The 27,988-nt window shown below is 35.5% G+C and overlaps 3 long non-coding RNA genes across 3 annotated transcripts; all 3 read left to right on the top strand.

The window, feature by feature from the left end:
- Positions 1–70: 70 nt before the first annotated feature.
- LOC131002253 (uncharacterized) lies at positions 71–23,322 on the top strand. Its single transcript, XR_009094228.1, has 2 exons — positions 71–724; positions 23,108–23,322. It is a non-coding gene; the product is annotated as an uncharacterized LOC131002253 (long non-coding RNA).
- On the top strand, positions 14,054–17,270 carry LOC131002245 (uncharacterized). Its single transcript, XR_009094220.1, has 3 exons — positions 14,054–14,469; positions 16,324–16,390; positions 16,994–17,270. It is a non-coding gene; the product is annotated as an uncharacterized LOC131002245 (long non-coding RNA).
- On the top strand, positions 19,521–21,528 carry LOC131002261 (uncharacterized). The gene is made up of 2 exons (XR_009094235.1): positions 19,521–19,703; positions 20,619–21,528. It is a non-coding gene; the product is annotated as an uncharacterized LOC131002261 (long non-coding RNA).
- Positions 23,323–27,988: the final 4,666 nt, after the last annotated feature.

Here is a 27,988-nt window from a genome sequence, read left to right as displayed (position 1 = left end):
TTTGAAATTTTCTAAATTAGGGGATTTCTAGTTGTATTTAAAGGTATTCTACCTCCACTAAGAATGTAGTAGCCCGCTCTTTTATTATATTTAAATCCAGTAATATAATAATTATTATTTCATCTTTCAGTAAATCAAGCCCAGTAATTATTTATGATTTAAATTCAGCTTATGACACTGGATTATTTTCTAATTGAAGCAAGGTTATTATTTTATTTCTACGCCAGTTAGCTTCGCGTGAGTAAAACCACGATGAGAATTATTGAGTAAGCCAATAATGATTCAGTTCAGATTCATAACTGACTTAGTTAAGTCATGTTATTTATTAATCACAATAGAATTATTTTTCTATTTTTATTTCTCGAGTCGTGAATTTATTCCGGCTTGTGAAGAATTAAATCTACGTTATTAATTTAGATATTATTCCGTGTATTAAATCTAGCACGCCATGCTCCCTCAGCCACTCTATTCTCACCCGTGCTTAGCTTTTCTTTTTCCACTCCTACATAGTCAAAAAGAATTCAGCAAACAAATCTCAAGAATGTCGACAGCAAATCTCATCTTTAATTCTTCAACCACGCTCTACAATTTAGCCGTACTATTCATCATCTTTTCACACTAATCAGCTCTCCATAAGTTCAGTATAAAGCCATCCTCATTCACCTTCTTCATCACAGCAGCAAATCTACTCCTTCCATCGAGGAATCACCAAGCATCATTCAAGGTAATTATCATCTCAGTTATTTCAAGTTCCATTTACATGCTTCACGTTCCATCAGCATGAGTTCAACCTTAGAAATACTAGATATGCATTGATTAGCATGATCATTTCAAAAAGAGAAATGCATAAACAGTTTACTTCTATATAGAACCAACAGCATAACCTTGCACAGATTCATGATTTAGAACCACAGCAAGAGGCATGTAAGTATCATGCTTTTAACAGAACCACAGACCTCACAAAATTGTGTATGAATGTTTAAGAGATTGAATGAATCATACGACTTAGAACATAGCTCCCTTGTATCTCCTACATAACTAAAACTTCAAGTAGACAAGCTTCGAACTTAGCTCTTTAGAAGAGAAAAGGCTGACCGCCCTGTCTAGTCGAGTCCAAGGAAACAGCTGACTGCTCTACTCGACTCGGCTTCGAGTCAGCGGCGGCGAGTGAGCGAGATCAATCGACGATATACATAGGCAGCAGAGCCGCTGCTCGTCGGAATTAAACAGCAGCGTCGACCTTCGGCTCCGCCGAAGGAAGCCTCGGACTCGAGTCGAGGAAGGAGAAGGCAGAGGCCGTGGCGACTCGCGGGTGAAGCAGTAGGCGTACGCCAGTCCCCCAACGACAGCGGCGCCAACTTCGGAGCGGGGCGGCGCGGCCGAAGGCCAAGCGCCGCTGGTCGCGACCCAGACCAGAAAACAGCAGTAGACCACAGCGAACTCACCGGCTTTAGGCAACGCGGCGCCGGATTTAAGCGAAGATTGAGTGAGAGAGAAAGAGATGTTGAGCAGCGTGTGTTTCTTGATTTTAGAGAGAGTGCGGTTTAGATAAAAGAAAGAGAAAGAATGTTACACTTTAATAAAGAGAGAGAGAACCGATAAAAATTTGAAAGAGAGAAATGCTTTACTTCCACTTTTGACTAGCATTGAGAGAGAACCGAGAATTTGGGAAAATGTGGGTCTCTGCCACCTTTGTGTAAATTGAGAAAGAAAAATAAAAAGTTGATTGGGGGGGGGGGGCGATTAATATATATATATATAAAAAAGGGAATGTGAGGTGTTTTATTGTAGGAGTGAAAATGATGAGTAGTGCTTTATTTTAAAGAAAGTGTCGATTTTTTTGTGGGTTTACATGAGTGCTATAAATTTTTTTAAAATTTCATAATGATGTGTCGATTTTGTTGTTTATGAGGATTTAAAATTTCTGTAATGCCCCGCTCTTTTAAATACATATTAGATTAAATATGTGCATTAGTTATAAAATTTTTTTTTTAATTATTTATTGTGATTATTTTGTTCAGATAATATTATTTCAGCAAAAGTCTGTATAAGAGATACAGAGCTGCGATTTAATATTCAATCATGAATCAAACCAATAATTAAATTATTGGTTTAGCTACACATTGAAACTTTGCATTACCAGTTGATTGATTCAATAGTATTAGAAATTTTAGATTTATAATCGATTTCATAAATCGTGTTATTTAAATCGAATTGTTAGAATTATAATTTGAGATCATATGCATAATAATTTTATTATTTCGCGTTATATGTGTTAAGGTATTAAGTCGCGAATTAATTCCGACTTTCACGTATTAAATCTCAAGATTGAGGATTTAATTTATATAAATACGACGAGTATTTATTAAACAAGAATTGGAGAATTATTACAGGAACTAGGAGAAACTAGATCACGACACTACACGTATTTCTCGATTTTTCATCCAACACAACAATTCCTACATGTTAGTCAAAAAGCAGCTCCCACAATTGTCAAAAAGTTGCGGCAAGCCATTCAACAATGGCAACATTTCTTTTCACACTGCAGCCACCTACCACCTCAATTCCCTATAAATAATCCTCGAAGCAGCATTTGTAAATACACCCAAAACCAAAGAAAAAAAAAAGATTCATCTGCAATCTAGAGAAAGAGAGGAGCAGGTGAAGGGTTGGGAGAAAAGGTGAATAGTGAAGTACTGTTCAAGTGAATAGTGACAGTCGTCGCGAATAGTGAAATTCGTGAATAGTGAAAATTAGATAGTAATTTTCACGGGGAATAACGGGTTGTGAGTTGAGTGTTGTGAGTGTTGTAAACACTGTATATTTTTCTCCCTTGTTAAATAGATCTGCAGCAGCTCCGGAGACGTAGGCATAATTGGCCGAACTCCGTTATCAAATTTGTGTCTTTATTTTGTCAAAAGATGCAAATTTCAACAATCAAATTTTCAAAAGTTGCAACTCCCGGTACCAAAAATTTCCACCATTTTGATTCTGTTGTCTGCAGAAACTCCTCTATAAATTGAGGAGAGTTCTGCAGAAGGAAGAAGTGCAGCAAGAGGTGTGAGGCAAGAGAGAGTTTAGGAGAATTTTTAAAATTTCTTACTTGCAAGAGCTCAAGTGAGCTCCCTTCGCCAGGCTATTTCTTCGCCGACCGACCACTAGGCTCTGAACCGAGAACGTGTACTCGTTCCTCCATCTTCAGGCTACCAAACCCAACAATCGAAAGGCCGAAGCCTTCTCTATATTTTCCTGAGCAAAGGCCGCAATATCCTTCGGAGGCCAACGTCGAATTCCCGACTTAGCCACCGGCCAACTTACGGCTTTCGTTTCTCACTATCCTTACGACGAAAAAGGATTGAGAAAACACCGTTGTGTAGCCTGATCTACCTCGCACGAGGAAGACTAAGTCGTAGACCTTCGCGGCTAAACACCATCGCGGAACGACGACCAGAAAACCCCCGACGAACAACTTCCATTAGTGCTCACTTGGACAAGGGTAAGTTGACGCCCTTATTTCGATGCATTCCCGTTTCTATTATATTATGGGAAATTTCTGGGGTATAGATGGGAGTGTGGTGAATATTTGTACAAAGTTTCATGTTATTTGAACTTCGTTTACTACTCTTTTAAAATTTGAGAAGTCTACTGCTAGTATCTGCTGAAACTGTCGTGAGGCAGATGATTAGGTTAATTATTTCAGTAACCATATGTTGATATTTAGCTCTCAAATTTTTATTCTATGAAGATATATGTGTTAGCTATCTACATATAAAATTTGAGCTCATTCAGGTAACGTTTACTATTTTTTCAAAAAATCTGGACTTTCAGTTGGCAGAAACTGCCGAATCTGGTAGGCGATGGGAAAATCGCTATATCTCTTAAACTACTTGGAGTTTTTCAACATACTTTTTTTTCAATTAAACTAGACTCAAAGAGGTTTCTATTGATATAAAATTCGACTCCATACGAGTTCGGAGTAAAAGCAGTTTATTAGTTGAAGTTGAATCTATACAGTTTTGTTGAGATGGAAATGATTCAAAATAATTCCTATTAAGGATTTTAAAGTTTTATTGTTGATAAAATATCACTTTTAGATTATAAATGAGCTATTGATGTGTATATATATATATTGGTGATTGGCATTATTAAATGGGGAAAAGGAAAACGTTTTATGTTTATAGAATTATTCTTTATTTATAATAGATAAATAAATGAATAATATAAAATGGAATTTCCTACATCCTCAAAGGTACATGAAATATTTTGATAAAGGAAGAACGATTGTATATGAGTTAGATATAGTCGTTTAAGGAAATATGGGTAGTTAGAGAAATGAGTGAATAGTGATTCACTGCATTTGTTGTTATCTTTTCTATTATTCACTCGAACACATGTTTTCGTGTTATCAAAGGTTCAAATAAACAAAAGCGTCTGAGTAACCTATCGCGCTAAGGAAAGAGAATCATTGTCTTAAGTAGCAAAACACTGCAATCAGGTGGGCATTACTTTTACTATACGTATATAGAGATCCCCTACGTATCGTAGGCCTCTTATACGAATGAATGCATGAGATGATCTAACTGTTAATTTCAGTTTCATATATATCAAATGAGTTTAAATGTTACATTCAAGCAAGTTATTTCATGACAAAATCTTTGAGTTAAAGTTATTTCAAGTATTGTCTTGCCATAAAATGTTTAAATTTTAGTATAATATCTATCTGCTTTGGCTTTGCCAATGATGCAATCGAATTCGGGTCCTGAGCAGTTGATAGCTATCCTGCCAGGACTAGTGTACACCAGTGACCGTGAGTCATCTAGCGGGTTGGCCGGTCAAGTGACCGTGAGAGGTGGCCACCTCTCCGGCACACAGTTCCAGATATGATAGATTACAAGAGAACTTAGACTGCAGTCGAACTTTAAGAATCACAAATGAATTTAGTAAGTTTGGGCCTTTTTAGCGAAAAACTCCCTTGCTGTACTGTTTATGATGGCACGACAATTTACAGTTTTGAAGCATGTATTTTTATACCTAGGCATACGTGCCCACTGAGTGCTTTTGTACTCAGCCCTGCATATGTTTTCTAAATGTGCAGGTTGAGCTGATGTGATGATGGTGCTGCAATGAGCGGAGTCTCCAGGGTTGTTAATAAATAGTTAACCTGTCTAGAATATGTTTTCATACATATGTCTAGCTACTTTCCGCTGCAAGATGTTGTTGATGTTATAGTATGTTATGTCATACTTTGAGTCTTAAGAGAATGGTTTCATATGATGTATAACTTGATTAATGATATTAATTAAGTTTTATGCTGTCTTTCATAGACTATTTTCAATTGAGTATTCATGAATGAAAATGACGAGTTTTATTAAGATGAGTAAGTTTTACGGCTATAAATGACGCCCCTTTTCTTCCCCTTCTTCTTTAACCCCATCCCTAGTCGTAGATCACTCGGCTTAACTATCCTTAGTTAGGGCGGGCTGTGACAAAGTGGTATCAGAGCCAAGGAAAGCTCTGAATTATAAGTCTTGAGTTTAGTCTAGAATGAGTCACTAGACTAATAGTTATTAACAACCGTGAGCTCAGCGCACCATCACACCAGACTCAACGAGGTATGTAAATTTCAAAGTTTATTTGACATTAAATTTTGAAGAGCATGATGTTGAGGTTATATGATGAGTTATGATGTTACACTTTGAAGGTGCATAGTTTGAGTTTGAGGATGACAACATGATTAATAATGAGTTATTATGTTGTAAGAGCATATGTTGACGTTACATGATGAATCATGAGAGCGTTTATATCATATGATGTTATATGATTGAGGATGCATAATTATGAGTTATGATGTGATGTATTTGAGATGTTTTGTGATGAGAATTGTTTGAGCAGTTGTGATAAGTCACGATGATTTAGATGAAGGAATCTAATGTCATTGTTAAGAGAGATTTTTTTTTACTAAGTAGAAGGATGAAATGAGAACTTAGAGCTAAAGCTTGAGAGAATTAGCAATTGCTTTAAGTACTTGTTGGTTTGAGTTATGAGTTTGAGTTATGAGCTTGAGTATAATAGCATGATTAATGATGAGTTATTAGCATGCTGCAATGAGATATTGTACGATATGTTGAGTTGTTTTGTGACGCGAGTTTTGCTCACGCAACCTTAATGGTACTTGAGGAGGTATCATGAGCCATAGTCTTTGGAGATGGCTTTGAGAGAGAATTGTTGAGTTGTCTTACTGAGTCACGAAGATTTAGATTAAGGGATCTAATATCATTGTTTAGAGAGATTCCCTACTGAGTAAAGATGGGACGAGATGAGAATTTAGATGTTTTGAGCTTGAGTTTTAAGATATCAGTACTACTTAGTAGGAGTTTTGCTAAGTTATGTTTTGTTTATTTCTGTTGCTGGAGCCAAGTAGAGTTAGTTCCTAGAGTCACCTTTAAGTTCTCCTTATAGGTTGGCCAGGACTGTTGGCACTGCACGAAAGTGGACTGTTGTGAGATCGAACTCAGGGAAGATCGGATACGAGGACGAGGCGTACAGTATGTGGTACAGAGATACCCTAGCAGATTTTCAAACACATGTTCATAGACTATGAAAGGATGAGAAAGAGCCAAGGAAGGCTAGGGTATGAAAGGATGAGAAGTAGCCGAGGAGGGCTAGAGTTGATGAGAATGAGAAGAGAAGCCGATGTAGGCTAGAGCTAAGGATGATCTTGAGAGTATGAGCAGTACACCCTTGTTTTTGATTAGTTTCAATTATATTGCGATGTATATAACTTACTTAGGAGATATTGATACTTGAGCTTTTGACATGCTGATAGATAAGCATGCGAATATAGTACCCTATTGATGTTAAATAGATGGATGTTCCTAGTGTGCTAAAGTAGCAACTAGATGAGTTAACCGGTAACAATTACCGTAGGAAGTCCAAACAGAGACATAGCACCATTAATGGTGTCGGTTTAGAAGGGACATTACGATAGATACTATGGTTTTTGTAGGGTTTATATAACCCCTTTATGTAAGTCCTCTAAAAAGAGGCATTCTACTGATGGATATATTAGGTTGATCAGAGTGGTCTTTTTGTTAGCATTTCGTGAGTGCTTATTGCCTTACAGATGAATGTTAAGGTGACCGTGAGGGTTTCCTTAAAATTGAGTTAGTAAATTGCACTTGAGTTTCGAGGATGCTTAGAGCGTTGGTCGAGTTGAGTTTTCCTTTTGTGATTTCAAAAATGCCTCAAAGATATCATCAAGAGTGTGATGTGAAGGATAGGCGGGATAATACTCCGCCACCACCACCGCAACATGAGAGGAGAGTCGAAAAATATTGAACTTTCGAAACAAGAGTCTAGAACATAGGACCCTGAGTTTAAGCTTTTAGCTTGCTGGTGTGAACTTAAGTTTTGTTATGTATAGTATGTTGAGGGTTTAGAAGACACAGAATTTTCAAGTTCGGGATAGTATATCCCGTGTGACTGGGGAGTGATTATGTTGGACCTGGCCAGTCCACATGATCCAAATCTCAGTAGACGTCTTTTGGGTTGAAAATCCATGTGTTTCAACTTTCGGTTGAAAAGCCAGATGGGTTCATACTCGAGGTCATTTTGTTCGACCTAGTAGTTAATCATTTCATACCCTCTGGTCATTCTTTTGATTCTCTTGAACAATTTCTACAACACCTTGCTTTGATGTTGTGTTGAGTTTGAGCCTTGCAACTCGTGAGTTGTCATAATAAGATCCCCTTGATTGATAAGACTAAGAAGTGTTAGTCTACTGACGTAGTATACTACCCAAATTATGGCTTCGTATAATTGTGTCTCATTGTAATTAGTTGAGATTAGTCTTTGTCCTATAAATGATATCGACCACTCATTATGATAGAAATTCAGAGTTCAAGCTAAGATCGTAATATAGTGTTCGAGTACGAGGACTTAAGTTAATTGGTCTACGATAGTTTTAAGTGATTCTTATTTTTATAGATCTAGATTGTATGATGTTATGTGTGAAGTATATGCCTTGAGATGTGAAAGTTCGATGGAGTTTAGTTTACCCAAAATTGGGAACTTTTGAGTCAATGGTTAAGATGATTAATAGATGATGAAGATGAGTCCATGAGATGTATATGATGATGATTGATGGAGTAAATTGAGTATATGATGTCAATTGATGATTTTGATATGAGTTAGTTTAATAAAATTAGGGATATGTGTATCTATGCTCTAATTTGTAAATTGATGGGTTATATGTGAGATTAATTGGCTAAGATTGATAGATCTATGAATGGATTAAGGTATCATGTGTGTTTATTAAATTTCAAAGAGTTTACTTTAATAAAAATTAGGACTTTTTGCCTATGTGTTATTTAAGTGATTTTGGCTTAAGATATATGTATTTGAGCATGATATTAGTGTATAATTATGTTTGAGTAAATCTTTTGTTGGCTAAGAAAATTTTTGACTTAGTTTAGTTTGTATGAGTTTTTGAGTTTTCATATTTTGAGAAGTCAATGATTGATAAAATGAGGTCTAATTGCTTTATGACCATTATGTGAAAGTTTGTCATGTTTTATTAAGAGTTTTATGATGATACATGAAGTTTCATTAGAGTTTAGTTTACATGATAAAAAGGAATCTATATGTGTATAATGATTTATATGATAAATGAGATCATGTTTGAGTATTTGAGTAATTTTGAGCACGAAAATGAGAAGAAAATTTTAATGATGAGTTCGTTGAAATGTTTTACTTGAGATTTGAGGTTATGATGTAAGAAGAGAGTCAAGATTTAGTATGATGAGTATTATAATGTGCTTGAATATTTTCAAGTGCTATATGTGTTTAAAATGAGCTTTGATTGGTTTTCTTTGAAGGGATGTTGAGTTGAGCATTTAAGAGTTTGAAATGAGATTTTGGTGAATTTCGTACGCCTACTGACCTACTGTGATCGACGGTTTTTAGATGTCTAATAGCTTTGATAATTTTATAACAAATCCCTACATGAGTCTTAAGCACACCGGTAAAATTTCAAGTCATTTGGACTTCTTTTACTATTTTTATAAAATACAAAACCTAAACTGCACATTACTACCGAGAATTTCAGAGAACAGGAGAAAGAGTCATTCATTTCAGTAGCTTCCTGTGTGATCTAGATTTCAAAATTTTTATGGTATTAACCTTATAGTGTTAGCTAGATATCCACCAAAGTTGAGCCCAGTTTGACAACGTTTACTATTTTTTTAAAAATCCAAGTTTTCGATTGCTCAAAATTGCCGAATATGGTAGACTGTAGTAAAACAGTCATATCTCCTACAATACTTGGAGTTTTTGACTCTACTTTTTTTTATATGAAACTAGACTCGAAGACCTTTCTTTTGGTATGAGTCTCGAGTCCAGGAGGTGTCGGAGTCAGAACAGGTTAGATTTTGAAGTTGAGTCATTATAAAAATAGAGCATGTTTTGATAATGTTTGATTGTGTTTTCTTATGGGCCTTAGGTGATTGTGTTGTCTATGTGTTTGAATGAGATTAGACGAGCCTTATATGAGAGACAAATCGAGACTTGGAACCATGATTTTCTTGAAACCTATCCTTGAACTTAAGGATTTGAGATGAGTGGAGAGTTTATATAGAGTTGAGTAAGGAGATAGAATATGAGATAGAGCATAAGTTTCCTTTCATGTCTCTGATTATCATAAGTTTTTGATGTCGAGTCTAGAATAGTATCTCTAGACTTCTAAGAATGTCAGTAACCCTCAGCTCGCCGCCACACTGCCGCAACAAAGGTACGATAATAGTTTCAAAAATATACATATATGTATTTCAGATGTTATGAAAGTTTTTCAAGAAAATGTGCGCCTTATGTTTACGATGCTATGTGAATGCTTTTTGTCGTGTTTGGGACTACCCGAACCCATAACGACTCAATGAATGTATTTCGTGTTCGGGACAACCCGAGCCCTTAACGAATCAATGTATGTATGTATGTATGGTCGAGTTAGATTCCTTGAATCTTTCCGGCATAAGCAAAGTTTTCATAAAAGGGACATTAAATGTCCATATATGTTAAGGTTTCAAAAGAAACAGAAGTATGTATGTATGAATGAATGAGAAAGCTTTATGTTGTCGTTTTAGGCTAGCTGCCTATACGATTAGAATGATGGGTCCTCTTACAAACCGTTTGAGTACCACCCTAGAATGCTTTGAGAATGTTAATCGTGATAGCACCGCTTGATCGATTTAAGTAAAGACTGGTAAGATAGAAATGTTTAACATAGAGATGTTACAACATAGAGGCAATGCTTTAAGACTAAGGATTCACTTGAGCTATTTCAATAGCGGTGAGATTAAGTTTTTCACATAAGAACTTATGTTGCTTATGATTATGATGTTAGTCATGATAGCTTGGCTAGAACAACATAGAATGGACTTTCATGGTATCAGTAACTTATGATGAAGTACTTATTAGTAAGTGCTTTAAGTTAGAAGTTGACTTAAAGCTTTATAAGAGATAAGAAGTTGACATGATTGGGGGCGAAGCTCCCATTTGACTGAGTGATTCATCGTGCTGGGTCTGGTCAGCCCATATAACTAAGATCTCGGTGATTGTCAATTAGGATTTTGACCTTGAGTAGGGCGTCATCCCAATGTATAGACTCACACTATGTAGTTGTCACAATAAGATCTTATTTTACCACGATAAGCACAGTAATGACTAGAATGACTTAGTTTGCTGTCAGTTCTCGAAGTACTAGAAGGTGATATTCTCACAGTTAGAAAGATACACTAAGCATCAACCTATCTTTTGACCGATAGTCGGTAGAAACAAAGCAACTTCTGGAATCCCAAGTGGAGAACCAGGGCAGATAACTAGTATGATAGAGTTTTCAACAAAATATCAGGACGTGCTCCAAATATGGTGGACACTTATAAGAAACGCGTGAAGGAGTTCGCAAACGAATGGCGTCATGAGATATTCAATTCCCCTACCAAGCCAAAGAAATATTACGTAGGAGCAACCAACGAGCAAGACTCTCACCATCGAATCACTGCTACCAAGGGAGAATGGGAAGACTCCGACACAATCTGGATATACACCACCTCAAGATGTGGTGAAGGAAAGAAAATGGAATGAAGAAAACAACAGAAAATTTGAGCATAGAAAAAGAACTTTAGAATAAGACTTAAGATCCAACCCAACCTCAAAGCCAACAACCTCACACTAGAAGGGTGATTGTTTCGGCTAAAGTGTCAAAAGCTCCATCAATAGGAAGCAAGTATTTGTTTTAAACTTCAGAGAACTTGAGCACTATGTCTCATTAGCCCCAAAGTTGAATTACTTGACTTATGACTTAGAACTCGTTGTGGTTGTGCACGTGTTGGAAATTTGGAGATACTATCTCTACGGAGTTAAGTGTGAGGTCCTTATAGCTGACAAGAATTTGAAGTGTTTTTTTTTAGCAAAGAGATTTCAATGTAAGACAACAGAGACGATTCGAATTAGTGAAGAATTATGATGGTACTATCAATTGGAAATTAAGATAAGATGTTTCACCACTAAATATAAAGTACTGATTGATAATTGCCTTATTCGGTTTAGTAATTGTTCAACATCCGGAGACAATATCAAGCTGTGTAGTTGCATCAATAGTTAAGTGTGAATTGCAAGAAAGGATTATGAAAGCACGAAATGAAAATGGATATTGGTGAGAAAATGTGTCTCGCCTCAAGAATAAGAAAAACGAAAGGATTCACGAAAGTCAGGAATAGTGCACTAATGGTTAGTGGAGGATTGTGGATGTATACACTGAATATTACGTCTCGCAGTTAAGAAAGTATGTGATTAAGAAAGATGAGATAGTCCAAGCTCAAGGCTTAAGTTATGGAGAGAAATCAGTTTAGTGACTAGATTGCAAGGTTTAAGTGTTACGAGGCAATAATATTGTTCTCGTCATGTAGAGGAACCATCACAGGATGGAAAAGGCTACAAAAGAGATGAATGAAACGAATGACTAGTATCACAAGCTAGAATACCAGGTATGCAAATTTCGGGACGAAATTTATTTTAAGGGGGGTAGTATGTAATGCCCCGCTCTTTTAAATACATATTAGATTAAATATGTGCATTAGTTATAAAATTTTTTTTTTAATTATTTATTGTGATTATTTTGTTCAGATAATATTATTTCAGCAAAAGTCTGTATAAGAGATACAGAGCTGCGATTTAATATTCAATCATGAATCAAACCAATAATTAAATTATTGGTTTAGCTACACATTGAAACTTTGCATTACCAGTTGATTGATTCAATAGTATTAGAAATTTTAGATTTATAATCGATTTCATAAATCGTGTTATTTAAATCGAATTGTTAGAATTATAATTTGAGATCATATGCATAATAATTTTATTATTTCGCGTTATATGTGTTAAGGTATTAAGTCGCGAATTAATTCCGACTTTCACGTATTAAATCTCAAGATTGAGGATTTAATTTATATAAATACGACGAGTATTTATTAAACAAGAATTGGAGAATTATTACAGGAACTAGGAGAAACTAGATCACGACACTACACGTATTTCTCGATTTTTCATCCAACACAACAATTCCTACATGTTAGTCAAAAAGCAGCTCCCACAATTGTCAAAAAGTTGCGGCAAGCCATTCAACAATGGCAACATTTCTTTTCACACTGCAGCCACCTACCACCTCAATTCCCTATAAATAATCCTCGAAGCAGCATTTGTAAATACACCCAAAACCAAAGAAAAAAAAAAGATTCATCTGCAATCTAGAGAAAGAGAGGAGCAGGTGAAGGGTTGGGAGAAAAGGTGAATAGTGAAGTACTGTTCAAGTGAATAGTGACAGTCGTCGCGAATAGTGAAATTCGTGAATAGTGAAAATTAGATAGTAATTTTCACGGGGAATAACGGGTTGTGAGTTGAGTGTTGTGAGTGTTGTAAACACTGTATATTTTTCTCCCTTGTTAAATAGATCTGCAGCAGCTCCGGAGACGTAGGCATAATTGGCCGAACTCCGTTATCAAATTTGTGTCTTTATTTTGTCAAAAGATGCAAATTTCAACAATCAAATTTTCAAAAGTTGCAACTCCCGGTACCAAAAATTTCCACCATTTTGATTCTGTTGTCTGCAGAAACTCCTCTATAAATTGAGGAGAGTTCTGCAGAAGGAAGAAGTGCAGCAAGAGGTGTGAGGCAAGAGAGAGTTTAGGAGAATTTTTAAAATTTCTTACTTGCAAGAGCTCAAGTGAGCTCCCTTCGCCAGGCTATTTCTTCGCCGACCGACCACTAGGCTCTGAACCGAGAACGTGTACTCGTTCCTCCATCTTCAGGCTACCAAACCCAACAATCGAAAGGCCGAAGCCTTCTCTATATTTTCCTGACCAAAGGCCGCAATATCCTTCGGAGGCCAACGTCGAATTCCCGACTTAGCCACCGGCCAACTTACGGCTTTCGTTTCTCACTATCCTTACGACGAAAAAGGATTGAGAAAACACCGTTGTGTAGCCTGATCTACCTCGCACGAGGAAGACTAAGTCGTAGACCTTCGTGGCTAAACACCATCGCGGAACGACGACCAGAAAACTGTAATACCCGTGCTTTTGATGACGTGTTTAATTGCTTGAGTTTGAGTAATTAGGGTTTAGATCCCTTGTTTGATTTACTTTGTAAACAGATGAGGAGTTATATGAAGTTTTCTTATTATTTTTAAGATGTTGAGATGTTCTTTCGATGATGTAAGAATGATGTGAGATTTTATATTCGTATTTGAGTTTGAGTATTTGAATAATTCGAGATAATTATTTGAATGAGAACGGTGAACTCGGAAGTGAGATCTGAGTCCGTTAAGACGTTTTTGAAAATTTTGACTTTTTGACGATGAATAGTAAAATACTGCTATTTCGTCTTTTTGTCGACTTTCAAAATCTTACGTGCACGTCGTCGAGAAATATTCTTAGTTTTTCGATACGAGTCCAATAATGAAAGTTTTTATTTTTGGACGATGAGTGAATAGTGAACTAGATTTTCTCGATAAACGAACCGAGCTCGTTTATCAGAATTTCGAGAACGAGCTTGTGTTTTCTATATTTATATAGAATTACGAGTGCAATGAAAGTGAGTAGAGGTTGAGAGGGCGAGTAACGAAGAGTATGGGTAGTTAGTCGTTAAAACGAGACGAAACGAGATATTTAACGACTAACGGGTTAATATCCTAAATATCTAACCTACCCTACCCCTAACCACCCCCCCAACTGCCCACTATCCCTCTATCTCACCTAACTCACGTTGATTTTCAGCCCACACACAACTCACACACACTAACACCTAAAACACACACACCATTCACGCATATACCATTTTTAGCTTGAGCTCAAGCTTTTGAGCTCCGTTTTGAGCGAGAAGACGAGCCCCGATCATCTTTTCGAACACGTATCTAAGTAGGTAAGATCTCTATCTACGTTTTGATGGTTTTCTTTTCGATTTCCGTCGACGTCGAAAAACGTCGATTCTCGACTTTATTTTGAAACGACGTCGGATCGTCGTGAAATTTTAGTATGTTGTTCTTGGGTAGATGTTGAGCATGTTTAATGAAGGGAGTAAGAACGGAACGAACTGTAGCTATGAAACCCGTGAGGGCAGCCCCATTTTTCACATATTAGCTTGTCTTTCGATTTTTGTTTGATCGTTTTGACTTGATATTTGTGCTTAAGGGTATGCTAGAATCGATATATATTAAATTCGTATTTTTCCAAGCACGAAAATTGTATAAGTTTTTAGAGTATGATTATTTAAATTCGTGAAGTTTGAGACGTTGCATAATGAATATTATTGCGTATATGTGTTCTACGATATCAAATGAGCATGCTAATTGATTTACAATTTATGGATGATAATTGTTGAACGAAATTAAAACTGGAATTCTGTCAAAATTTTACAGCAGTTTCAAGCTTATGTTTCGATGCGTTTTCATTGCTTGATGGCTCTGAAATTTTAGTATGTTTATCTATGATATGTGTATTTCGTTGCTGCAAAATTTCATGTCTTTTGGATGATGTTTGCTATTTTAAAGATATTTTGAAAAATCCTTGACAGAATCTGTCAACTATTGGTAGACTTCACAAAAACGTTTATATCTATTAATCCATGAAGGATTTTGCATCACCGTTTTTTTTAAACGAAACTAGACTTCAATACTTTTCTAAAAACATAAGATTTCGATTTTTATGACCTCTGAAACAGAGCAGTTTATTATTTCAAAAATGCCCTGTTCTGCTGTCATATTTTTCCAACAGTAAAAGTGTATGAGTTTCATTGTTTATTTGGCAGATCATATGAACGTTTTCTCTTGTGAAATTTTAACCAAATCTTCAAGGATACCTTTAGTTTTGGCTGATTAAATTTGATGGAATTTTATTAAGGTTTGCCTTGGTTTCTAATGGCCTAAACAAAATTGGCAGAAACTGTCAATCTTTGACAGCCTGCACTAAAAGAGCAATATCTCCAAAAACCTTTAACCTTTTTGGTTAACTACCATTTTTTAGAGTGAACTACACTTCATGGAGTTTTTGAGATCAATTGGTATGAGAGTTTATGATGATTGAGTTGGTTGTTATGAATTTTTAAAGATGACACAAAAACAGCAAAACTTTCTAGAAAACAACTTGATTATATTTGTTTTGATGGATGATACGATATGACTAAATGGTGTGAGTTGTGAGAGTTATGATTAACGCACATAAATGTTGGTATCTGACACTCGAACAATTGGTGTCGAGTATAAATGATAGTTTACTGATAAAGAGTTTTGATGATTTTGAATTGTTTGGTTTGCGTTGAAAAGATGTCAAGATGTTAAGTTTTGAGTCGAGAGACGAGTTCACGTAGTGAGATTCACGCGTTGAAATCTCGTGGCTGACATTATATATGAATAGGTCATGTCGAAATTTTTAGTGAAATTAGAATTTGAGCATAGTCAATTCTTGTTGACCTGTGACTCAAATACATACCTAATGGAAAGTTTAACTTTCTAATTGGTTAATTAGACGAGATGAGAGCGAATAGATCTGCTAAGAAAGTGGACTTTTCGATGTGTTAAATATTTCTTTTAATTGAAGCGCTGCTAATTATAACATAAGGATGTTATAATTAATGAGTAATGACGAGAGATAATAATTGTTATATTGATTAACAATCAAGAGAGATGAACATTAGAGATACTAATGTTTCATAAAAGAGATTAGATTATTAATCGAGGTTTCTTTTATAACTTCTCACCAATTCTTCATAACGATGAAGGTCCTTTTGGGAAGTAACGACTTGAGGGAGAGAGTGACGTTACTCATTGATACAGAGACACAACGAGGTGGGCATTACTTTTACTATACGTATATAGAGATCCCCTGCGTGTCGTAGGCCTCTTATACGAATGAATGCATGAGATGATTTAACTGTTAATTTCAGTTTTATATATCTATCAAACGAGTTTAATGCTACCTTTGAGCAAGTTATTTCATGACAAAATCTTTAAGTTAAAGTTATTTCAAGTATTGTCTTGCCATAAAATGTTTAAATTTTAGTATGATATCTATCTGCTTTGGCTTTGCCAATGATGCAATCGAATTCGGGTCCTGAGCAGTTGATAGCTATCCTGCCAGGGCTAGTGTACACCAGTGACCGTGAGTCATCTAGCGGGTTGGCCGGTCAAGTGACCGTGAGAGGTGGCCACCTCTCCGGCACACAGTTTCAGATATGATAGATTACAAAAGAACTTAGTCTGATCAGACGAACTTTAAGAATCACAAATGAACTTAGTAAGCTTGGGCCTTTTTAGCGAAAAACTCCCTTGCTGTACTGTTTATGATGGCATGACAATTTACAGTTTTGAAGCATGTATTTTTATACCTAGGCATACGTGCCCACTGAGTGCTTTTGTACTCAGCCCTGCATATGTTTTCTAAATGTGCAGGTTGAGCTGATGTGATGATGGTGCTGCAATGAGCGGAGTCTCCAGGGTTGTTAATAAATAGTTAACCTGTCTAGAATATGTCTTCATACATATGTCTAGCTACTTTCCGCTGCAAGATGTTGTTGATGTTATAGTATGTTATGTCATACTTTGAGTCTTAAGAGAATGGTTTCATACGATGTATAACTTGATTAATGATATTAATTAAGTTTTATGCTGTCTTTCATAGACTGTTTTCAATTGAGTATTAATGAATAAAAATGACGAGTTTTATTAAGATGAGTAAGTTTTACGGCTATAAATGACGCCCCTTTTCTTCCCCTTCTTCTTTAACCCCATCCCTAGTCGTGGATCACTCGGCCTAACTATCCATAGTTAGGGCGGGCTGTGACAGAGTGGTATCAGAGCGAAGGAAAGCTCTGAATTAGAAGTCTTGAGTTTAGTCTAGAATGAGTCACTAGACTAATAGTTATTAACAACCGTGAGCTCAGCGCACCATCACACCAGGCTCAACGAGGTATGTAAAATTTCAAAGTTTATTTGACGTTAAATTTTGAAGAGCATGATGTTGAGGTTATATGATGAGTTATGATGTTACACTTTAAAGGTGCATAGTTTGAGTTTGAGGATGACAACATGATTAATAATGAGTTATTATGTTGTAAGAGCATATGTTGATGTTACATGATGAATCATGAGAGCGTTTATATCATATGATGTTATATGATTGAGGATGCATAATTATGAGTTATGATGTGATGTATTTGAGATGTTTTGTGATGAGAATTGTTTGAGCAGTTGTGATAAGTCACGATGATTTAGATGAAGGAATCTAATGTCATTGTTAAGAGAGATTTTTTTTTTCTAAGTAGAAGGATGAAATGAGAACTTAGAGCTAAAGCTTGAGAGAATTAGCAATTGCTTTAAGTACTTGTTGGTTTGAGTTATGAGTTTGAGTTATGAGCTTGAGTATAATAACATGATTAATGATGAGTTATTAGCATGCAGCAATGAGATATTGTACGATATGTTGAGTTGTTTTGTGACGCGAGTTTTGCTCACGCAACCTTAATGGTACTTGAGGAGGTATCATGAGCCATAGTCTTTGGAGATGGCTTTGAGAGAGAATTGTTGAGTTGTCTTACTGAGTCACGATGATTTAGATTAAGGGATCTAATATCATTGTTTAGAGAGATTACCTACTATGTAAATACATATTAGATTAAATATGTGCATTAGTTATAAAATTTTTTTTTTAATTATTTATTGTGATTATTTTGTTCAGATAATATTATTTCAGCAAAAGTCTGTATAAGAGATACAGAGCTGCGATTTAATATTCAATCATGAATCAAACCAATAATTAAATTATTGGTTTAGCTACACATTGAAACTTTGCATTACCAGTTGATTGATTCAATAGTATTAGAAATTTTAGATTTATAATCGATTTCATAAATCGTGTTATTTAAATCGAATTGTTAGAATTATAATTTGAGATCATATGCATAATAATTTTATTATTTCGCGTTATATGTGTTAAGGTATTAAGTCGCGAATTAATTCCGACTTTCACGTATTAAATCTCAAGATTGAGGATTTAATTTATATAAATACGACGAGTATTTATTAAACAAGAATTGGAGAATTATTACAGGAACTAGGAGAAACTAGATCACGACACTACACGTATTTCTCGATTTTTCATCCAACACAACAATTCCTACATGTTAGTCAAAAAGCAGCTCCCACAATTGTCAAAAAGTTGCGGCAAGCCATTCAACAATGGCAACATTTCTTTTCACACTGCAGCCACCTACCACCTCAATTCCCTATAAATAATCCTCGAAGCAGCATTTGTAAATACACCCAAAACCAAAGAAAAAAAAAAGATTCATCTGCAATCTAGAGAAAGAGAGGAGCAGGTGACAGTCGTCGCGAATAGTGAAATTCGTGAATAGTGAAAATTAGATAGTAATTTTCACGGGGAATAACGGGTTGTGAGTTGAGTGTTGTGAGTGTTGTAAACACTGTATATTTTTCTCCCTTGTTAAATAGATCTGCAGCAGCTCCGGAGACGTAGGCATAATTGGCCGAACTCCGTTATCAAATTTGTGTCTTTATTTTGTCAAAAGATGCAAATTTCAACAATCAAATTTTCAAAAGTTGCAACTCCCGGTACCAAAAATTTCCACCATTTTGATTCTGTTGTCTGCAGAAACTCCTCTATAAATTGAGGAGAGTTCTGCAGAAGGAAGAAGTGCAGCAAGAGGTGTGAGGCAAGAGAGAGTTTAGGAGAATTTTTAAAATTTCTTACTTGCAAGAGCTCAAGTGAGCTCCCTTCGCCAGGCTATTTCTTCGCCGACCGACCACTAGGCTCTGAACCGAGAACGTGTACTCGTTCTTCCATCTTCAGGCTACCAAACCCAACAATCGAAAGGCCGAAGCCTTCTCTATATTTTCCTGACCAAAGGCCGCAATATCCTTCGGAGGCCAACGTCGAATTCCCGACTTAGCCACCGGCCAACTTACGGTTTTCGTTTCTCACTATCCTTACGACGAAAAAGGATTGAGAAAACACCGTTGTGTAGCCTGATCTACCTCGCACGAGGAAGACTAAGTCGTAGACCTTCGCGGCTAAACACCATCGCGGAACGACGACCAGAAAACCCCCGACGAACAACTTCCATTAGTGCTCACTTGGACAAGGGTAAGTTGACGCCCTTATTTCGATGCATTCCCGTTTCTATTATATTATGGGAAATTTCTGGGGTATAGATGGGAGTGTGGTGAATATTTTTACAAAGTTTCATGTTATTTGAACTTCGTTTACTACTCTTTTAAAATTTGAGAAGTCTACTGCTAGTATCTGCTGAAACTGTCGTGAGGCAGATGATTAGGTTAATTATTTCAGTAACCATATGTTGATATTTAGCTCTCAAATTTTTATTCTATGAAGATATATGTGTTAGCTATCTACATATAAAATTTGAGCTCATTCAGGTAACGTTTGCTATTTTTTCAAAAAATCTGGACTTTCAGTTGGCAGAAACTGCCGAATCTGGTAGGCGATGGGAAAATCGCTATATCTCTTAAACTACTTGGAGTTTTTCAACATACTTTTTTTTCAATTAAACTAGACTCAAAGAGGTTTCTATTGACATAAAATTCGACTCCATACGAGTTCGGAGTAAAAGCAGTTTATTAGTTGAAGTTGAATCTATACAGTTTTGTTGAGATGGAAATGATTCAAAATAATTCCTATTAAGGATTTTAAAGTTTTATTGTTGATAAAATATCACTTTTAGATTATAAATGAGCTATTGATGTGTATATATATATATTGGTGATTGGCATTATTAAATGGGGAAAAGGAAAACGTTTTATGTTTATAGAATTATTCTTTATTTATAATAGATAAATAAATGAATAATATAAAATGGAATTTCCTACATCCTCAAAGGTACATGAAATATTTTGATAAAGGAAGAACGATTGTATATGAGTTAGATATAGTCGTTTAAGGAAATATGGGTAGTTAGAGAAATGAGTGAATAGTGATTCACTGCATTTGTTGTTATCTTTTCTATTATTCACTCGAACACATGTTTTCGTGTTATCAAAGGTTCAAATAAACAAAAGCGTCTGAGTAACCTATCGCGCTAAGGAAAGAGAATCATTGTCTTAAGTAGCAAAACACTGCAATCAGGTGGGCATTACTTTTACTATACGTATATAGAGATCCCCTACGTATCGTAGGCCTCTTATACGAATGAATGCATGAGATGATCTAACTGTTAATTTCAGTTTCATATATATCAAATGAGTTTAAATGTTACATTCAAGCAAGTTATTTCATGACAAAATCTTTGAGTTAAAGTTATTTCAAGTATTGTCTTGCCATAAAATGTTTAAATTTTAGTATGATATCTATCTGCTTTGGCTTTGCCAATGATGCAATCGAATTCGGGTCCTGAGCAGTTGATAGCTATCCTGCCAGGACTAGTGTACACCAGTGACCGTGAGTCATCTAGCGGGTTGGCCGGTCAAGTGACCGTGAGAGGTGGCCACCTCTCCGGCACACAGTTCCAGATATGATAGATTACAAGAGAACTTAGACTGCAGTCGAACTTTAAGAATCACAAATGAATTTAGTAAGCTTGGGCCTTTTTAGCGAAAAACTCCCTTGCTGTACTGTTTATGATGGCACGACAATTTACAGTTTTGAAGCATGTATTTTTATACCTAGGCATACGTGCCCACTGAGTGCTTTTGTACTCAGCCCTGCATATGTTTTCTAAATGTGCAGGTTGAGCTGATGTGATGATGGTGCTGCAATGAGCGGAGTCTCCAGGGTTGTTAATAAATAGTTAACCTGTCTAGAATATGTCTTCATACATATGTCTAGCTACTTTCCGCTGCAAGATGTTGTTGATGTTATAGTATGTTATGTCATACTTTGAGTCTTAAGAGAATGGTTTCATATGATGTATAACTTGATTAATGATATTAATTAAGTTTTATGCTGTCTTTCATAGACTATTTTCAATTGAGTATTCATGAATGAAAATGACGAGTTTTATTAAGATGAGTAAGTTTTACGGCTATAAATGACGCCCCTTTTCTTCCCCTTCTTCTTTAACCCCATCCCTAGTCGTAGATCACTCGGCTTAACTATCCTTAGTTAGGGCGGGCTGTGACAATTTCTGATCAAAAAGAAAAAGAAAATAGAGTATTAATTATGTTTTAATTGTGGGAGTATTATTACGAGAGAGATGAGCCTACCGAGTTTTGTGGAAAATAGGGAGTACCGATTTATTTTTGAGGATCTAAGAGGTAATGAGAAATACAAGAATTGAGCCTTGATATATTTTTATTTTGGACTCATATTTTATTAATTGGGCCTAATGTTATTTATGTATTGGGCTTCGAATTTATTTATTTGGGCTCGAATTAAATTCCTATTGGGCCTTGATTATTTTATTGGGCCTTCATAATTATTCTATTAAGTTTAATTAGAGAAAATTTTAAGACTTACTAATTATTAATTAGTAAGTGAATTAGATTATTTTAAGATGAGTAGATTATTAAAGATTAATAATCCGACCTCATAAGACGAGCTTTAATTCCTTAAATAAGATTAGCATCTCATAATTTAATTAAATGAATATGAGTCATGCATAATCATTTCACGCATCCTCATTTATTGAGATTTTTCGAGAATTAAAATCTTGTTTATTTTCTCGTATTAAAGGTCAAGCACAAGAGTTTAAGGCTTAGTCGTGAGTCTCTACTACCAGGTGGGCATTTCTTACGCGTAAAATAAAAATGCTATTGAAGAACTATGCAACTTTCATGCTTTAAAATGCAAAAATTTGATTTTTAAATGAGTTATGCTTTATTATGCTTAAATGAGTTAAAACTTTATTTCTCTTTATTATCTACGCTTGTCACGCTTTAATAATTTACGCTATGCTATTTACGCTTAATTACGACTTAAATTTTAATAATTTATTATTTATGCTTTGTTACGCTTTTAAGTGATTTACGCTTAAGGGAGTTACGCTTTGTTATGCGCCTATGTGGTTCACGCTTTGTTACGCTTTAATGCTTTACGCTTATTATTTAACGCCTATGTGAGTTACGCTTTAATGCTTTATGCTTATTATCAAATGCTTATGTGATGATGTTAACGAATTTGATTTCTGAGCGAATAGCTATCTTGCCAAGGATATATATATATATATATATGCAACGCGACCGTGAGTCAATGAGAGGGTTGGCCGGTCAAACGTCCGTTGAGGGAGGCCTCCCTCAACGGTACGATGCCGTGTCCGCTGAGGGAGGCCTCCCTCACGGCGCGATGCCTGTGCTCGTTGAGGAAGGCCTTCCTCACGACACGATGCTTCTTAATAGGACTTTTGATGATGAGGAATGCACTTACGCTATTTATGAATTTGAAAATGATAGTATGCAAAGAACTGGAAAGAAGATTCATGTCGCTTATATGATGATGTGGTTTGATGATAAAATGTTAAGCTTATAATTTAGTTTTTGGCAACTGCCCACTAAGTACTTTTGTACTTAGCCCTGCATATGTTTATGAATGTGCAGGTTGAGCTGTGATGAACGATGAAGTGTTGCTGAGTGGAGCTTTTGTCGAACTTAGAATAGGCTCAGAAAGGATATGTGTCTGCATACATGTATCTCAGTCTTGCCTTCCGCTGCAAACACTGATTATGTTTTAGTCAAGTCTATAATTATGTCAATTACTCTTCAAGAAATATTTAACGCTTACTCGGGTTCATCGAGTATCCTTTTTAACTATATGCGTCAATCTTTCAATGTCTTAAATTTTATTTCAAGAATTAATGCTAGATATAAATGTCTATAATCGAGTTGTAAATGAGTCAAATGTGCCCTCTCTAACCCCGCTTCTTAAATCCCTTCCCTAGTCACGATTTCCCGGATTAGCTATCCTTAGTTAAGGCCGGTCGTGACAGAGAACGTGAGATTTACCAATACCTTTTAAAACGTACACACACACACACATATATATATATATATATATATATATATATATATATAGGGTGGAGATCTACAAATAATCCCCTTAGTCTAAAGATTAAATAATTAATCTTAATCGTACAATCTGAACAGATTAATGGCCAGGATTACATCTAATTAATTATTAGTTTTTTTTAATTTTTTCTGAATAAGCTAAAAAATCAGTAAAAAGTACGTTTAGGGGTGTATATGTCAATTTCAATATTCATTGAACTGTAGCTCCTACCAGTCCAAGAAAGAATCATTCCAGATATTCCTCTAAAAGAAAAGAAGCAAGAAAAAGAAGCAATCTCTCTTTCTCAAAAGCAGGTCAAAATGTTTCAGCTCTTTGAAGAAGATCCTGAAACAGCAAAAGAATATCTTCAATTCATCAAGATGAAGAGAGAATCAGAAACCGAAGATACCACATCTGAAGGATCATGTGCAGACTATGGAGGACCATGCGAACAAGATCCTTTCGATTTCTGACTATCTACTCATAAAAAAGAAAAGAAAAAGAAAAAAGAAAGAATTCAAAACAACAAAAAAGAGAAGGAAAAAAGAAGCAAAAGAAAAAAGAAAAAGAAAAAAGAAGCAAAAGAAAAAAGAAAGAAAAACAAAAAAATTTCAATTAACCTTTCTCAATGCAGGAAATTCAAAGCTGGCATAATTCCAAAAGCTCAATCACTGTTGGTAGCAGGTAAAGTGCTCAATCACTGTTGGTAGCAGGTGAAGTGGCCGACAGACGTATCAAATTTTCAAAAGGTGAAATGGCCGACAGAGTACCAAATTTTCAAAAGCAAATGAAGACTTTCATAGCACGATTACATAAAATAGCCGACAAACGTACCAAATTTTCAAAAGCAGATGAAGACTGATGATCCACTTTCGTATTCATTGATACTGATGTCCAAAAGAATTCTCTATATAAGAAGACTCTCATTCATTTCAACATTCAGACGAAAATTGACGGAGCAAGTCATTTTCCAAAACCTCTAAACCATTCCCTCAGTTTATAAAGCCTAGTTCTTTCAAAATTATTTCTCTGAGTCTAATTAAATATTTTTGTTTATCTTCTTGATCAGGGACCTTTTCTATAAGGTCAAAAAGTAATTCTTTTTCATTTTTATTTTTTGTAATGACATTAATATTAAGAGGACAAAATCCATTACAAGGATCTTCATCTTCTTCAGATTCATCACTATCAAATATTTGATTTATGAAATTATTTTCAGGATCTGTTGAGGAATTTTCATCTGAATATTCTTGTTCTTCATCAGAAGATATTTTTTCTGAAATTAATAGAGATGAGATTTTATTCTTAAGATCTTCATTGTCGAAAAATATTTCATCAATTTTTCCTTTGAGAGGACAGACATCTGCTTTATGTCCCTGTTTATGACATTTCCAACAAGTAATTTTTGATTTTTCAAATTTTTTAAAAGGTTTTTGTTTAGAAAAATTTCTAGATTGATTGAAAGGTTTTCTGAAATATTTTCTTTTATGGGGTTTATATTCAGTGGTCTTTGAAAATCTTTTCTCTTTTTGTTTAAGTTTTGAGGATGGAGCTTGAATCTTTTGTAGACCAAATGACTCACAAAAGGTTCCTATTTCTTTTTTGAATCTATTCTTTTCAGAACCGTATTTGGATTGTATTTTAAGTTCTGTGCAAAGTAAAAGGCCTTCTTTTTTAATAAAAGCAAAGAGTTGACCATAAGTGATTGTTGTGAAATTTATTTCATTTGATCCAGTGGCTTCTTTGAGTTTTTGATGTATTCTTTCCCCAAATAGTTTGGGGAGTCCTGCTATGAATCTTTCTTTCCAGAATGAAGCATTACAATCACTTCTTTTAAGGATATGAGTTAAGAAGACATCTTTATACCATCTATAATCAGATAGGGTAGGACATCTTAAATTAGATAGAACTATTTGAGTAGAATCTAATTCTTCTTTTGGATTTCCTATGAAATACATACCTATGGTAATTATTAAGAAATCACAGGCATCATTTTTATCAACAAAGGTACCGTCTTCATCTTCAAATGTGGTTACGTGTTGAAGTATTTGTTGCTTATCATTTATGTCTAATGAATTATCCCACCAGTTTTTAAGTTGTCCGGTAAATCCCGTGACTATTAGTGCAGCATCATTTTCTTCAGTTAAATTTTGAACTTTATAAGCAATTCTGGCCATGCCCATTTCTTGAAGTATATTAAGAATTTCATATTCTGATCTACCATCAATATTCCATTCGTGAATAGAGTGACCATCATATTTGGAATTATTTTTGAATTGAGGTCTTTCCTCGAATTGAATATCTGGAGGAGTATATCTATTATTATAATAGTTTTTTGTTCCAGATTTAAAATGTATTCTATTGATTTTATTATCATCAGAATTATTTTCTTGGTTTTCTAATGTCACGACCGGCCCTAATTAAGGATAATTAAGCCGGGGAAACCGTGACTAATGGAGGGAGATTAGGAGCGGGGTAGAAAGGGGGATAATCAAACAAGGAAGGATCGCATTTCATCATTTTTTTATAAAAGGGATATTTATAATATAACGAAGGTTTAGTCGTATAGACTCAAATAACTAGTAAGTTCGGATAACTCCGACTTAGCCAAAATAACATAAAACTTCTGAGTACGCAGCGGAATAAGGTTCTGATTACATGTATGAAGACATGTATCCCTAGAGTTCATTAATACATAATAAGACAAAAGAGTCCCGCTCGTCACTTCATCACCATCGGCAGCTACTCAACCTGCACATTTAGAAATATATGCAGGGTTGAGTACAAAAGTACTCAGTGGGCACGTATGCCTAAGTATAAAAATACATGCTTCAAAAGTGTAAATTGTCATGCTATCATAAACAGTACAGCAAGGGAGTTTTTCGCTAAAAAGGCCCAAGCTTACTAAGTTCATTTGTGATTCTTAAAGTTCATTTGCAGACTAAGTTCTCTTGTAATCTATCATATCTGGAACTTTGTGCCGGAGAGGTGGCCACCTCTCACGGTCACTTGACCGGCCAACCCGCTAGATGACTCACAGTCACTGGTGTACACTAGTCCTGGCAGGATAGCTATCAACTGCTCAGGACCCGAATTCGATTGCATCATTGGCAAAGCCAAAGCAGATAGATATCATACTAAAATTTAAACATTTTATGGCAAGACAACAGTTGTAATATTTTCCAGTTCAAAGATTTGTCACGAAATAACTTGTTCCAAGGTAGCATTAAACTCGTTTGATAGATATATAAAACTGAAATTAACAGTTAATTCATCTCATGCATTCATTCGTATAAGAGGCCTACGACACGCAGGGGATCTCTATATACGTATAGTAAAAGTAATGCCCACCTGATAGAAACTTTCTGTGGTACAGTAGCTCCTTGTCTGATTATTAATCTCGTGCTTGACCTTTATTACGAGAATATAAATAAGATACTGCTCGAGCAAAATCCTCAAATAATGAGAATACGAAATTAACGATGCATGATCCTCTTATGAATTATTATTCAGAAATAATAATCGGGAAATTCTATTATTAATCCAGGCTATCGGATTTAAACAAAAATTAAGTCTCATCTCATGAAACCGGATAATTAACTAAAATTAATCCGTTTTCTACAAGGTGTTCTAATATGCCCATTAAATAAATCCTGCTCTTTGTAGTCGATAGAAAAGAAATAAATACTTAGGCTTATTCGCTTTATAACCTCATAATTAATCGGCTTAATAATGAGGAAAAGTAATGTTATAAGTTCGAATAATTAAAAGGCCCAACATAAGATAGCCTAATAATTAATTAAGTAGAAGTGGCTTGAATAATTAACATGAGAGGCCCAATTGAAATAATTCATCGGCTCAAGTAATTAAATAAATCTTGGCCCAATAAATAAATAATTTGATTAGCTGGGCTCAATTAAATAAATCAAACGAGGCCCAACGAAGATAATATAACAGCCCAATTAAAATAAAATAGGTGGGCTTTAATTTAAATAAATTCGGCCCAAAGAAATAGTGTAATAGATGCCCATCTGAGTAAAATAAATAAGGCCCAACTTTCGGCCCAAATATTAAAATAAATAAAGCCCCAGAATTTGGCCCAACTTAATAAAATAGGAGCCCATCATCAATTAAATTTTAGCCCACAAGTTGGCCCAAAGTTTCAGCCCAAATCCTTCCTTCTTCCTTCACGGTTCACGCTTTTTTTCTCTCCCATTTCTCTCAAAATCGATCTCTCTCTCTATACTCTCAAAATCGGCTACTTCCCTCTCTTCTCTCTCTCGTTCTCAGCCAAGGAGTCCGCCGCCGAGGCTCCGGAGTCTTCGTGTCGTCGGCACGAACCCCTGCTCTCCCAAATCGGAAATCACCGCCGCCGCCCCTGACACGCCTGGAAGCTCTATCGCCGGACGTCGCCGCTGCTGAGGTAACGCCAC

Source organism: Salvia miltiorrhiza, unplaced genomic scaffold (genome assembly GCF_028751815.1).
Source record: "Salvia miltiorrhiza cultivar Shanhuang (shh) unplaced genomic scaffold, IMPLAD_Smil_shh Hic_asm_8, whole genome shotgun sequence".
Lineage (NCBI taxonomy): Eukaryota > Viridiplantae > Streptophyta > Magnoliopsida > Lamiales > Lamiaceae > Salvia > Salvia miltiorrhiza.
The sequence above is the reverse complement of the archived record's forward strand: the minus strand, read 5'-3'. Positions and strand labels throughout refer to the sequence as shown.